The sequence below is a fragment of the Zonotrichia leucophrys genome, chromosome 3, assembly GCF_028769735.1.
Source record: "Zonotrichia leucophrys gambelii isolate GWCS_2022_RI chromosome 3, RI_Zleu_2.0, whole genome shotgun sequence".
In the NCBI taxonomy this organism is placed as follows: Eukaryota; Metazoa; Chordata; class Aves; order Passeriformes; family Passerellidae; genus Zonotrichia; species Zonotrichia leucophrys.
This window is the reverse complement of record NC_088172.1, coordinates 103266908-103282466: the sequence shown is the minus strand read 5'-3', so window position 1 is coordinate 103282466 and position 15559 is coordinate 103266908. Positions and strand designations below refer to the sequence as shown.

Below are 15559 nucleotides of genomic sequence, written 5' to 3'. Positions count from 1 at the left end.
TATTTTAAGATACAACAGCAGTGAAAGACAGTTAGAAACGGTTTATTAAACATGATTTTATTACAGACTGCAAATTTCTGTGGGGTGATCTCAACATATAAATAGACCCAGAGCCTACCAAACACTGGAGCCCTGGCTCTGTCTGGCTGTTACCAGGATACAGGAATAGCTGTCACAGGGCCACCGAGCACCATCACTGTCCTGGTGTGACAACTTCCTTGGAAATAAACTGCTGGTGACCTCTGAGAGAAGCTTACAGGCCAGGAATTCGGGAACAGGAGGGGCTTGTGAATGGAGTATTCCTCTAACTGACTCAATCCAAGTACCACAATCAGAGGCACAGAGTGATCAAAACAGCTTTAGAAGTGCCTCCATGACGATCTAGGATAGGTAGGAAAGATCCCCAAATTTTGTTCAGTCTGGAAAAGCGAAGGCTTTGGGGTGACCCAATTGTGCCCTTCCAGTACCTGAAGGGAATCTACAAGAAAGAAGGAGGGGGATTACAAGGGATGGAGTGACAGGACAAGGGGGAATGGATTCAGGCTGACAGAGGACACGTTTAGATTGGATATTAGGAAAAAAATCTTCCCTGTGGGGGTGGTGAAGCCCTGGCACAGGCTGCCCAGAGCAGCTGCGGCTGCCCCATTCCTGGAAGGGAGCAAGGCCAGGCTGGGCTTGGAGCACCCTGGGACAGTGGAAGGTGTCTCTGCCCACACCAGAGGGGCTGGAACACGATGGTCTTTAAAGTCTCTTCCAACCCAAACCATTCTGCTACGGTTTTGATTTGATTTTGACTTATGATTTCACCCTTCCCAGCACCATCAGGAGACATTGCTAGTACAGCAGTCTCAACATCTGGTATAGCATCTCTGCCTTAAAAAAAGTCCATTTTGACCTGTGTGTGGATGATTTCACCACACTGACACCTCAGCTTTCTCTCTGCCTCCTTCTTCCTACCACACCTCTGAGTATTCCCAAAGAATGGTGTTAAAGAATAGTTTAACAGCAAAATCTGGGTTTGCGACTGGGGCACAGCAGCAGTTTCCATGTGAATCTCTGCCACAGCCCTGTAAGCTGCACCTGAAGGTGCAAGCACAGTAGAACCAATGGGCCAAGTTCTTCTCTGTAAATTCAGGAGCACATTTAAAGCTGTGACACAGGCAGTGCAGGCTCTGACACAAGCTGGGAAGCACAAAGTCACCAGCCTCAGCTCCTGCCTGAGTGCTGGTGACTCCCTGAAGGATTTACCTCTCTGCTTTTGATTCCCTCTGTGCCACCAGGGAATAACAGCACTTACCTACTTCACAGCCAGGCTCTCGTGAGAACTAATTAATGTTTGTTGCCCAACACTTGGAATTTGTAAAATGTCATTTAAGTGATAAGTATTATTGCCATTATCATCAGTGCTGTCCTGGGGACCACAGACACATAAAGGCAGCTGCTCCAAGAGCTACTTAATACATTAGGAACAACAAGCAAAACAGCAGAAAAAGCATCAAATAGCTCATTTTCTTAGAAACAACAAGTACTTAGATATATATAGTGGTTGACATCATCTGCCTGCCTGAAAGATTTGTTTGTCATGGTCTCACTCTGCCGTGTCCCCCAGGGTGTCAGTAGGAACATTCTGGAATGGCAGAGGAACCCACCAGTGCAGGACCTGTCTGAAACTCAGATGCTGCCCACGTGCAGTTTAAGAAGTCTCTTCTTCCCCAGCTTTGCTTCCTGTGGAACCTCATTTCCCTTTTTATTTTCATTTTCCCTTCCTAGACAGCAGAGTTAAGGTCATCAGCCAATGATGTAACAAGCTGGTTAGGAAGGTGCTGGAACCACATGAGATAATTATATTTAGTTAGAAAACTCCAACAAATTAGATTGCTAAAGTCTATTTATGAAATTCGTTCTGTGGATGTATTAAAAGCTATTTCAAGCATTCATACTCATTGGGGGGGAAAAAGAAGCTTAAATTATGACCAAAAGGTAAGGACATGATTCAGTACCTGCAGAGAAAGACATTGATGGTTTGTCTCCTTCCAAAAGACAGAGATTCCTAAAAAAATCCTTTAGTTTTATCCCTGGGACAGACATATCCAGTTTGGACCTTGTACCCTACTAATTCAGCACACTCAAAAACAAACTACAGCTCCAAGGACTGTGGTTCTCTGGAAACTTTTTCCTCATTAACCTGAGGTTCTGGGCAATCAGCTCCAGTCAGGAAGATATTTACATCCAGATCAATGGGAAATGAGACTTCCCAACACGGATTGTGTCCCACACAATGTTTTAGTGTCCCAAACCTATTAAGTGCTATGAGATTTATACCATCAAGTTCATGTACCATGCTATAATTTACATTTAAAAGTTGCCTTGCAGCTGCTTCCCCTTGGCCTGTTCTTCCATTATATCCAAATTAATAAAGTCTATAACCTGTGCTAAGGAAAATGAAGGAACGGAGAGTGAGTTGGAAGGAAAGAATGAAAACAACCAAGTCTACACTAAATGACAATATTTCTGAACTGTTGTAATGTGGCTGAAAAAAAAAAATCACTTAATTCATCTATGATACTGTGTATTAAAAAGACTTTTTCATGTTTTTGGCTTCTCAAATGAGTCCCTCAGTAAGGGATCACTGGGGCATCCAGAGGATGCAAATACAGAGGGCTCCAATTGGGATGATCTCTGTTAAACCCTCAGTGATGCCAAGCACAGACAGAAGTGTAAATAAATAAATAAATAGGGATCAGGATACAAATCACACACTGTGCAAATATCCCGTTGTAAACAAAGTGCCCTTGCACCACACAGGCGGGGACAGTTCACTCAACACCCAGCACAGGGGGCGACATCGCTGGGACACAGGAACTGGGCTGGACTCTACCCCACAATTCAAGGTCCTTGGCCCATACATGGAATTTTCCTTCCAAGTAACCAACTACTCAATGGCAATGAAGAACCCAGGAAGGCAAAGCCCACCGTGGGATGCAAATTACTGAGGGAAGCTACCTGAGGTGAGTGCAGAATGTGTTTGTACTGCGCATTCCCTGTGCCCCTCAGAGGGGGATCACAAACAGCTGCAGAGGGAGGGTGCCTGGTGTCATGGGAGCCAACAGAGCAAAGAACAAGCAGGAGCAGGAATGGGAAGGGCAGGAGGGAACAAGGTTGTGTTAAACCCTCAGTGCCTTTAGACAAAGCACCTCATACCCTCCACTAACAGCTGCCAGCCCCAGCCTTTATTTACTGCATATCCACATATCTTTGACCTATATTCTGAGAGCCATTAACAATCCAGAATAGGGACAAACAAAAATAAGAGGGTTTTTTTTTTCACTAGGTTTTTCCTCTTCTCTTTTGTGTTAAATAGCACAGCCTCAAGTCATTCCTTGCAGTTGCAAAGATGTTCAAATGAGGCCTTCAAAGGCTGGAGGCTGAACTCTCCGGGGTGGACTCTGCTGTAATCATTAGGCTAAACAGAAACACAAAATTGCTGTAAACAACAAAATTATAAAAGAGAAAGTTAAATATCATGCCACCAAGTCAACAGGAAACTGAAGCTCTCTGATACACAAGTCATGGTCATGATGCACACTGTGCTCACATCAAAATATAACTGGGTTTTCTTCTGTTTACCCTTCTCCTATTACTCTGTGAAGAATGAAAGGCAGCAGGAGAAGAGAAACAAGACAGGCAGTTGTGGTAAAAACAGCACTTGCAGCTGCCTTTTGCCCCCATAACAGCACCACGAAGACAACAAAAATGACCATAACCTGCAAGTTTATTAAGGAAAAAAGGAGGTGAGAACTCCCAAAGAGCACAATCCAGACACAGCAGATTCTGTACTGAACAGTCACCAATTCATCTTTAAAGCTGGAGCTTTTCCCCATAATAGAGGATCTGGAGAGCACAGCCCTGCAGCAGGCAGCAATTAGGGGTGGCAGCCCTGCCTGCCTGCACATCCTCCCTGCTCAGGAAAGCCTCTCCTGCTCCAGGAGCTGCAGCAACTCATCACCATTGCCCCAAAATGGGAAACTTGCTGCAGCTCAGCTGCTGACTAAGGAAACCAACAGAGCTTTCCTGAACTAGAGGAACAACTTGATTTTTGTGATCCCAAACGAATGGGTTTGTGATCAAAACAGGTTAAAGGCAAGAAATCTGTGCACTACCAGCAGGTTCAGATACCACTAGGAAATATACAGAGATGCACATCAAAGAATTATTTCCCAGTGACAGAAAAGCCAAAGTGCATTCAATGATAAAAGTTTTCAGCAGAATGCTCACACCAATTAACAGAACATGCTGCATTTTCACTAATGCCTCCAGCTTAAATTCTGAAATCACCAGTAAAAATATATGCATTTAAAACCAAAGAGATTAAATTAGAATTAATAATAAACTTGCTTCTTGCTAAAAAGCTGCTTTATAAACAGCATATTTACTGAAAGCACATTCCCAACAGCCCTGTGTTAAACTGTAACACTTTTCTTTACAATTGTACACCCCAAATAATAAGTTTGGCCTTAAAGAGTTCGCAGACTTGTAGCACCCAAGCTGTGTGCAGCACATGAAGCTGCTCTAACCCCAGGCTGCCTTCTGAGCACTCCTCTAAGTTATGCCACTGGCATTTCTGCCAAGGTGCTGCCTTGGTGAGGGACAGGGACAGCAGAGGGGACCACATCCAGTCAAATTCAGCTGTAAAGACAGGCACAGCTTTATTTTACCTGACTGGAAAAGCCAAAATCTGCCTCTGAAAAGTTTGGCAGTTATGATTTGCCAGGCAAATTGCTCTTAAACTATGAAAAACAAAAACTTTCAACTCATGGGCTGCTTGGCAGAAAGTCCCACCTGAAAGGACTTTGATGAATTCAGTTTTCACTACAAGTGTCACTTTCCTGCTTTACTTCCTGGGGTATTCCCTCTCCTCACATAGACCAGCATTAAATGATGTTAGCCAAACTCACTTTTCAGAGCACCCACAAGTGCCTCCAGCATTCGCAGACCCTGCCCCAAGCACTGACCCAAATGGAAGCAGCAGTTCCCACCTCAGTGTTGGCACCCAGACCAGAGCTGCATGTGCAGCTCAAAGATTTTACCATAAGGAAAACACAAAAATCCTTCACACCAACGAGGATCTGAGCTCTACCAGGAGTCCTGTGCCATGTATGACAATTTCTTTTGTTCAATTTCAAATTTCACTTCACGCTCTGTTTTTCTGGTATGGTTTAAAAGGTTAATAACTTTTTGGTAAAAATTAAAGCATAGAGGTTTCCCAGTTCATCTCAAAAACTTCCATGATTCTGTCACAGAATCCCTCCTTCCTCCCTTGCCACAAGCATCCCCCTTCAGAAAAGTAAATTTAATAGTTTCCATTCACCAGCTCCATTTGGAAGAGAAATTCCTGGCATTGAGCAGATCCCAACACCAACTTTAAACTCCAGGCACAACAGGTGAGTGAGCTGCAAACCCAGTTCCTGGAATATGGGATTCACTCATGGCCATCCAAACCAAGGGTCTTAGAAAGATAAATGCAAGAATGGACAACCAGAAAGGTGAAAATTAAAGTGAATTTTTCCCCCAGTGTTTCTAGTTTTTGACTTTCCTGGAAGTGGATTTAGGTTAATTTTGTAAGACTCTGCCATCACAGCTGAACCTCTGTCAGTGGGAACAGGAGGCCCCATGGAACCATGTTCCTAAAGGGTTAAAAGGAAACCTCTGCTCCAGCATTTCCCTGGATCAATTCCCAATCAAGCCCCAATTCCTTTTATTTTGACAGTTTTGTGATGTAAAATAGAACACACATACAGTAGAAACACAATCAAAGTCCTTGCTACTTGAGACTCTGGAAGTCTCTCCTATTTATAAATAGCAAAAACGAATGTTTATGTAAAGGGAAACACTGATTTACTAGAACTGATTGCTTCACAGTCTAATTACTTTTCAACTGGCTGTTCCAAATTAAGATGTCATTGATGGCTTTTTGTGATATATTTCATTTTAAGCAAATTTATTCTATAATAGAGCACATCATAATGGAAAGCAGAGTTTCCACTCTTCCCTCCTCTTTGTAGCCTGATATCTTGACAAGTAAATTAAATTTAGCAGTTAAAATGCTTCCATTAGTAATTTTATTAAGTTAATTAAGGAATCTCTCTTTCTGAATTTTAACTACATTCATTTCAGCACAACCTTGATTTTTTTTTTCTCAAATTCCATATATTTAGTAGCCATGATGGTTTCTAGGACAAACAACTACCTATAGGTCAGTCATGAGCCTGTGACAAACTTAACTAAGGAAAAAACCAAAAGGTTTTCAAACAAAAGCTCACTTTTTTATTTAAATTCTTATTTGCTTATTTGCTTTGCACTTTTTTCTTATTCGCTCTACAAATCAAATAAGACTCTACTACTCAAATCTAGGGACAATGAATTGCTGTGAGCAATTCCGGGCTCTAGAAACCACAACAGAAATTGCACATCTAGAACATTACTGCTCTAGAAAAGAGGTCAATATGTGTAAACCACATCAATAAAATGAGAATTACTGAACCCTCACCTGTTGCTTAAGCCAAATTCATAACTCCAGGTACACAGAAAGTGTACATTTCATAAATAGTGCCTTCCCTTCTATCTTTTTCATCTTTCAACACAGAAACACCATGAATACAGGCAGACATTATGAGAGCAACTGTTCCCTTTTATATCCCTCCTCCCTGAAATGTGGGACTATGAGACTTTCAGTCACCTCCAAAGCAAAGAATTGTAAGTAATTTGTATCCAAACTAAACTGATATATTGTAAACATGAGCTAACAAAGTGCTTTATTTTTTCAGTCACTGCAATATGCAAGAAGCCTGCTGTCACATTTTCTGATAGCAAAAAAAAAAACACAACTAATTTATCTGCTCACCTAAAGGAAGTGGATTTTTCAATAAACAGCCCAACTTTTAAGGCGCCCCAGGAGCAGGGCCAAACAAATGATAACGTCCACTTGACATTCCATGGTCTGCTGCAAAGCAAAGTCTCCAAGAAGGAAAATATGATTATTTAAGCCCAAACACTAAGCACAGGGAAGGCTGACACTGATTGTGGATGACAAGGCCACCCAGGGGCACGGCTCAGCACGGGCAGATTAACATGTACAGATGTAAGAGTGCTCCTATCACAGCCCAACACAGGCAGCAAACAACAACTGGAACAGGGAATTGTTTGCTGGATCAGAGATCAGCTGATACAGGTATGGGAACAGATTTGAGAACATGGAACTGGGGGGAGATGCTGCAGGGACCAGGCAACACCTGCAGCCAGGCCCTGAGGTGCTGTGGGACAGAAAATTTGGGATGAGGCAGCTCTGGGAGTTTAAGGGAGGAAAAACCTACTTAAATAAAGCAACTGTGTAATCATCACACGTTAAATACATGTCTGATTGTGAGCTCCTTGGATATCTTCTTTTCTTCCCTGGCTTTCCTCACCAGAGCTGTCCAGCACACACAGCACAGGCAAGGAGAGGAATGCTGGGCCAAGGATGAGGTAAAATTGGGAGTCTAAATTACTGCAGCACAGATCATCCCTAATTACGGCCCAGTGGGGCTGCAAATAAAACCAGTGATAAAATGGACTATTAAAAATTATATTCATGTTGTACTGATGGAGAGCTGCCTATGGAGATGTTGATCCCACTTCACAATGCAGTTCCAAAAGCAGAAGGTGCCTTTTGCCAAGAGCTTTGGCTGAAAGATGGAAATGAGGTCAAAATACAGCAGAATTTCTCTACAAACAAGAGCAAACAGAGACTGTGGCTTTTTTCACTAGCAATGGTCAGAGCACTTGGGATGAAACTTTTCCCAGCTTTCTAACAGAATTTGTACCTTACAATTTATTTTTGCAAGAACAGAAAAGCCTCAGAAAAAGCTTCCAATGAGAAAACAAAGTCCATCAGATTCAATCAAAATGTTTGGTTTCATATTTATAAATCAAAATATTTGTGGGGTGTTCCTCCCCCCCATTTAAAAAGGTGAGAAACTGCATTTAAAGCAAGATTTCAGTCATGGAATAAAAAACTAATAAAGCTGGAAAACACATGAAGTCTTTAAGGCTGATTTTTCTATATCAAGCACAATTAATCACTACTGATATATCAGTATAAAATAAAGGGATAAAAATAAAGTAATAAAGCAAATTTTTATGCAGTGAAAAAATTTCTTAACCCTCCTTCTTAATAATAAATATTTCTATTACTTCAACACATCCAAAACCCCGTGGAACCAACTTCCTCATACCCAACATTAATTAATCACTTTTTGAATCTTAAAATTGAATTGATTTACAAATAACAGTGATCAAAACATGATACACAGCTACTCAATTCATTTGGCCTGAAGCCTGAATTCTATTTTTACAGGTAGAAAAATAACAGAACAAACCAAGAAGCAGAAATAGTCTCCATAAAGAGACTATTTGACTCAGCCTGGGACACAACTTCAGTGCATTCACCACCCCACTGTTTTAGAAATACTCTGTGCCACTGTTTTAAATAGTGAACAACTCTTCCAGATACAGGAACAAAGGTTTTTTTGGGAAAAGACAGCACCTGAAAAAAAACCACAAATAAACTGCAACTTTCAGCCCCGATTGTTCTCATTTTAAACCATATTTTTGCTTTGTGGTGGCTCAGTAAGGGACAGCATGAGAAGTAAAGTCAACTTCCCATCAGGCTTCCAAGACCTGTGAGTGGGACATTCAGCTGGGAACAGAGAGATCCAGACTTTCACCATGTAAGGAACAGCAAACATCACCTCAAACAGGAGAGAAAAACAGGGATGTGCAAGAAATTCCTAGGATTACACACCTCAGACTCTCCCATTTCTGTTTTCAAGAACCGGGTCCAAAAAAAACTGCTGCCTGGGATTGTGGGTCTTTACTCCCACCTGCAGCCACCCACAGGTGTTACCAACTGAGTGATTCTGAGAACAGCACTTTCTCTCTCAATTCAGTCAGCCCAGAAAGTTTAACCCAAGCAAAATACCAGCCTTCCTTAAAAGTTCCTGCTAGGTTTGGATTTTGTTTCAATGAATCCAGGGATTAAGGACCATGTGAACAAATAAAACAAATGCTGCTAAAAACAGTCACCATTTTAACTCCTTTACCACAAAATTGAAGGCTGTTTGCAAAACCACAAGAACAAAAAGCTGGAAAGGCTCCTGAGAGATTGGGCAGTCCATCCTCAGGCCCTGAATCAGGTTCAGGTGTAGCTGCATGATTTTTAAACAGGTGTTTTTCCATCTTGTTATTTAACACCTCTAATTGCAAGGTTATACAATTGCTCTCAGCAGCTCATCCCCATGGTTAGGGAGTTTACATCTGCACTAAAAATAATTACCCAAAAAAAAAAAAAATTCAACCTTGCTAATAATCAAGTCAATTATTTCTTGTCCAACACTTGGTGAATATGGAGAATAACGATTGCCTCATAACCTTTTATTCTTTAAACTATTTAAGAGCCTCTCACCAATTCCTTCTAAACTAAAATTCCACAATTATTTTGACCAGGAGATTTTCCACTTCCAACATACTCCAGCTGTAAACATCCACACATCTCACCTCAGTCTGTAGAGTCAAAAGAAAGCATCAGTTTTCCCCCAGTTTGGAGCTACAAAACTGGAACCATGTTAGGACTTGGTGCCAGCCACCCCCTTCTCCTTCTCCACACTCACATTATGGCCATTTCCTCTCTCCCTGGATTCCATCAGCCACAGCCCTAAAGCAGAAACATCAGACTTCTGTGCTCAGCCCTACAGCACCTCTAGAACACAGGGCACTGCCTCGTCTCAAGGCACCATTTAGCAATTTACATTAAAAAACCCAAGAGTTGAGCTCAGGCAAGGAATTGCTTTCTGGCACTTCTCAAGTTCAATGCTAAAACACAAACACAGAACTTCTCAAAATGCTGAAAACCAAAATAATATCCTTAGTTGGCTTTGGAAACAGAGAACTCCTTTTCTCCTCAGCATTAAGTTGTTTCCTAATGCCTTATCAATACATTTCCTTCCTCCATTAAAAACAGACCTACTTAACTCCATGGCTTTTACTGATGTGCATTTAATCTCCAAAGCCAGCATAAATCTTTCAATTACGTTCACCACACAGTGTAACCAATAAACAATCCTGAAAAACTGTAGTGTAACCAACAAACAATCCTGAAAAACTTCCACAGAAAAACACAAACTTACCTTTGGATAAGAGCCTCTGTTCTCAGTGGATCCACTGGTGGCAGACAAAGGAGCTTCAAGTCAAGACCAGCTCATGCTAGCCAGAGAAAGTCTAAAACTCAAATCTAGCTTTCCATCATTTCATCTGTAGAAAACTGAGGAGCAAAACTCTACAGAGTGATTAAAAAAAAAAAAAAATCTAATTAAGTACAAACTCATCAACCAAGTTTAGCTGCACAACTAGATACCTAAACCCAATCTGGTAAGGCTGAAAACCAGGATTATACTGGCCTAGCCCCACCCTGCCCAGGATTGGTTTGTCCCTAACGAGGGACACCTGTTGAAAACATCTGAATCAAATTACACTCTAATTGTAACAGCCAATTTTCAGGTGGGGTATTGGTTTGTTGGTTTGTGGGGTTTTTTTCACTTCTTGGTCAAATATAACAATTTTTGAAAAGTGTTTCTATGGAACTGTTTCTGGAGCATCAACCTGGAACAAAATCGGTCTTAATGTGAGAGCTGGAAACCATTCAGTTCAAAACAGTGAAAACTACAATTGGAAATAAATATTTCTCTCACAAACTCTCTCTGGTGGATCCCAAGATCCTGTTTAACTCCAGTGCAATCCCACCCTAAATGAAAACACAGCATACTTCAGCTAGGGAGTGTTTGTGGAAGTTGACAGAACACCAAATTAATTCTGATCTCCTTTACCCTGTGTTAAATAGAAATATTGCATGAGCTGTCAACTACTTTCTGAGAGATCTTCCTTTCTATGCCAATTTTATCCTGCCAGCAAGTACAAACAGCACATTGATGTTATCTCCAAACATCAAATAAATACATTTTTGGGTATGAAGGGGCCTGATTTGATTCCAGACTGTGCTTTCCTCATCACTGGGGCCAGGATTTCGCCCCTGTTTCTCATATGCTTTGCTGGATTTTTCCTGTTTTACATAACACCCCTGAAATGTTTCCCATCTAAACCAACCCAAATAAGTGCTGCTTAAATTACTCAGAAAACAAAGATCCAAGCTTTCAGAAGCTCACATACAAACTACCTTCAAGGAAAGGCAGAACTCTCCTATTGCTGTGTCCTAAGCCAAGTGTTAAAGTCTCCCCAAAAGAGAAGCTGCCACACAGGGATGACTTTGGGATCAGAGGGGGAGGATGTTTTCCTTTTCTGCTTTTCCACTGTTATTCTTGCTCTAGAGTAAAGGACTCCTGGCAAACAGCCTGTAAATCCAACAATAATACAAATAATAACTCAGAACCTGAACACCTTATCTGCATTGCACTTGAGTTTATTATTGAGGAGACCCTGAGTCCTGGTAAGCAGAGGACAACATAAATACCTGGGGTGTGAGAGGGCAGCACTTCACCCCAGCACTGCAGGGCCTGTCTGGGCAGAGGGAGTGAGACAGGAGAGCCCAGAGAGTTTCTGTTCTGTCCAAGGAGCTGGACCCCAAACAGCTGCTGAACTCCACAAACTGCTCTTGTGTGCTTACAGCTCCCACCCAAGCTGTGCTGCTCGGTGGTTTTTACCTTCCAGGCTGGGCCCTGCACTGCTGTCTATAAATTGCAATTATAAATTTAGCACACCTGCACATGGAGCATCTTTCCAGCCATGGGAACAGTCAGATGGCAGCTGACAGCTCTGTAATTCTCCAAGAATTTTTGAGGCTGGTGGGACTCAGGGCTAAAATCCAGTTCACAAAAACTGGTGGGTTTGGCCCTTCAGAGTTTGAGGGTGATGAATCTGGGGAGCTGTAAATATACTGGAGATAGGCTGTGGCCATAGATCACACTGGATCTTCTGGAAAGTGCTGGAATTATGGTTCTAATGAAGTTGTCAATAGTAATTCTGTTACTGGGAGCTTGAAAACCCTTTTTAATGAACTAGACAGTAGCAAAGTAAAAATACTTTAAAAGCTACAGTAGGAGGAAATGCTAATTGCTCCAGGTTTCATGTCCATGATGAAATGCAGAGGGACAGCACCACCACCCAGCAGAACTGGAACCATCAGGGCACTGCTGCTTTGTCAGAACTTCTGGAATTATCAGCTGGAATCTGGGGACTCCTTTACCAGCACAAATTCTTTGTCACGCACCACGATAAATGGTCAAAAATGTAATGGCATCTATGTGGAAAAGTTTGCAATGGTTCAAATAGTTTGATGCTGAAAAAAACCACATCAGCTGGCAAGAAAGGATGGATTTCACCCCAGGATTTGTAATGCCCTCAATTCCTGGTCACAGCAGACTCAGACAAAGGGGGTGCAGCAGCTCCATAGCGCCAGATCCCTTGCACAGGTACTAAAGCTATGTTTGGGATTTTTTTTAATGTTTTCTTCAAATTTATGTGGCTAAGGCATTGCTACAGCTTCACACAGAACATATAAACATGCAAAAATTCAAACAACACACAAGTTTCTGCAACAAATTCATTTTTCTGAGGAAGGAAGACAATGCAGGAGTGCAGAGTTGAAATCTACCTGAGACCAACTATAGCAGAATGCCAGACACAGCAGAAATAGGAAGATAATTTCCTCAGCCTACTGTTGTGAAATTTAGTAAAAATTACTTCTCTCCACCCCCCAAAGAGACAAAAGATTTGATTTGTCCACCCCAGTGGATAAGGGGAAAAATCAAGATGGATGGTTTCACCTGCACACCTTTAATAACAACACCTCATTCCAGCAGATCCCACAACACTTCTGAAGTGCTTTGAAAACGTGGGGAAAGCATGATGAGAAAGGATTTTTATCAGAATATGCATCTAGGAACAGAGCGGGGCAAATGGGATGCAATTCCCTTTTGTTGCATGCAGAGTAAGTGTTAGAATATGAAAAATGTCCTTGTTCTCCATAGGTACCTTCTCACTAAAATACAATTTAAAGACCAGGATGAAGAATTATAATTCTTGGAAGGATGGTCCTTTGCTGCTGATACCTCCTGGTGTAAAAGGGAGAGGGACATGACCCTCCTCATGTTGAGCAGGACAGGGATTCTGACCACACAGAAGAAACTAAAACAACCTGGGCCTTGCCTGCACTAACTTCCCTGAGGCAATTTAAAACTATCCATTTTAAACTATTTTAAACTATCTTCCAATACAAACACTGGTTTAAAGCCAAAATCTGGGCTGTGTTTCACAAGGTGCTGGTTTCAGATCAGCGACTTTACCCTTCAGAGAGTAAAGGGAGGAAGACCTTGATGCATCTCTGAAAGAACTGGGTCTGAAGTCAAAGTGAGCCGTTGTCATTTACAGAGCAAATGCAGTTATACAAAGTTTGGGGAGGGCTCATTACTCAGCACAACATATTAATCAATGTAAATGTGATCAGGGCAGGCTGGGACAGAGCTGACAGGCACAGAAAGGTGACTTTGAATGTTTGTCCTGGGTGAAGCTGTACCAAACTAACCACTGAGAGGTGGCAAGGAAAGTCAGCAGAGCTAAAAATGTCACAGATTCTAAGGATGTTTCCAAGGGTCAGTACAAAGACACCGATATTGAAGCACCTGCCTGCTATTACTGGCATCATCACCACTAAAAATTCAAAGTGAGATTCCTTCCTGTCACCAACCACACAGTCTTGTTCTTGAAGATTAGTCAAAAAAACAACTGGACATTTCGTGCTCCTCCTGAGATGGAAAAATGCCACTTGCAATGTGCCAATAAAAAAACTTCAAACATAACAGCAATAAAAATATACATTTATGGGGATTTATCAGGGAAACACTATTGTCTCTTACTTCTGTCTGTAACATGTCTTTTAATAATAACATGTAAATATAAAAAAAATCCTTAATTAGTAGCCATGTCAGTACTAGATTTTATGAAAAAAACAGACACAATGTCCTTAGATGCACTCACACTTCCAATGGCTTCACTTAAAGAAGAACAGTGAGGAAATATTAATTGCACTTGCATTATTCAGTTTTGTTCCTACCAAATCTGCAATTGCAGGGGAGATGTTGTGCCTAGAAAACATAAAAGGCCACAGAACAGCCCAACCTCATCCTCATTGTCCTGCTGCTGGTGGCTCTGCCCAGCCCAGCTACAGGACTCAAGTACCTGCATGGGGAGAAGAACTTATAAAGTAATTTCTTTGAGGGACAGAGACCAAGTTACTTGTGAGCCCTCAGGAGGCACTGACTGAAGGCACTGTTGGGGAATATTTAGGGCAGAGTGAGGGATCTGTTTCTCACCCAGGAGGCCCTGCAGATGGTGGGAGAAAGCTGCAGTGGCTCAGATTGCTCAGCCTGGTGATGAACACAATGCCAGAGGACACAGCTGAAGGGATGTCACAGCTCTGGCCCGGCCCAGTTGTCTCAGAGGTGCCACCAGACGCTCGTGGCTCACATCACTCTCAAGCCAAGGTCAATTAGCACGAGCTTTATTAATCTGTAGGATATGAGAGAGAGATTGGGCCCAGCAGCTGCTGCAACCATGGGCAGATCCATTGTCTAGACCCCACACACCCATAAAATGTGTTTGGTCAGGAGCAATGAGCTTGGACAAGAACTTGGAACTTCTCCTGTCCCTGTTCACACAGGGATGAAATCGATCCCATGCACTCATGGCTGGTTATGATTTTAGAGAAACACCAGCCCTGTTCTCCCCAAGTCTCTGCTGGGCAGCCCCACAGAGCCCACAGAGAGCTGCCAGTCCCTGCCCCACACCTGAGATGCCCCTCTCTCCCTTCTGTTGCCCACAGGGGCTGTATGGCTCTGTCACTGCTGCTCCCTCTCTGCTCAGCACATCATTATTCCAAATCCCTCTGTTTCCTCTCATGCCAGGCAATTTGTCCTCCCACATTCACACAAAGCTTTGGATACACAGAAACAGAATGTAAATGAAGTTTATGAACTTGTAATTAAAGATGATGTTGCTTTAGGCTTCCACGTTGATGCAGCTGAAAACATAGTCTATAGTTTCAATGAGAACATGACTGTAAATTAGAGTGAAACCACTTCCTTTGCTTAGACCTTTCATGCCTTCAAATGTATGAAATACAGAAATACTAAACACAGCAAAACCTCCATTGTGAGCTCATTCCAGAAACCTGAGGCTTGGTTTGTCTCAAGGCACCAGGTAAAGAAAAACTTTCAGCAAAGGTTGTTGATATAAAATGTAACAGTTCTGATGAAGGGAGGTGTTCACACAGAATGAACAGAGTTAGGAGAAACCTTTGAGTAGAGAGAAAGGAGTTTCAATACATTTATAAAAACAGTTTTACATGGAAACAAAGAAATCTGTTGAAAGACTGTGGATATCAGTTTAATGCAATGCAATTACTTTCTACCCTGTGTGATTTTGTAAGCATTTTAAACAGCCAGGTGTGAATCCAGCA

General features: G+C 42.0%; 1 long non-coding RNA gene across 2 annotated transcripts in view; it reads right to left on the bottom strand.

Moving 5' to 3' along the window:
• The window catches only part of LOC135446160 (uncharacterized), a 434639-nt gene that overhangs the window by 228200 nt on the left and 190880 nt on the right, over positions 1 to 15559 (bottom strand). Inside the window, exon 1 of one of the 2 annotated variants that reach the window (XR_010439681.1) lies at positions 10221 to 10423. The exons of the other annotated variant lie outside the window; for it this stretch is intronic. This is a non-coding gene — a long non-coding RNA (uncharacterized LOC135446160). Of the gene's footprint in view, positions 1 to 10220; positions 10424 to 15559 lie in introns of those variants that run through there. 2 annotated transcript variants of the gene reach the window in all.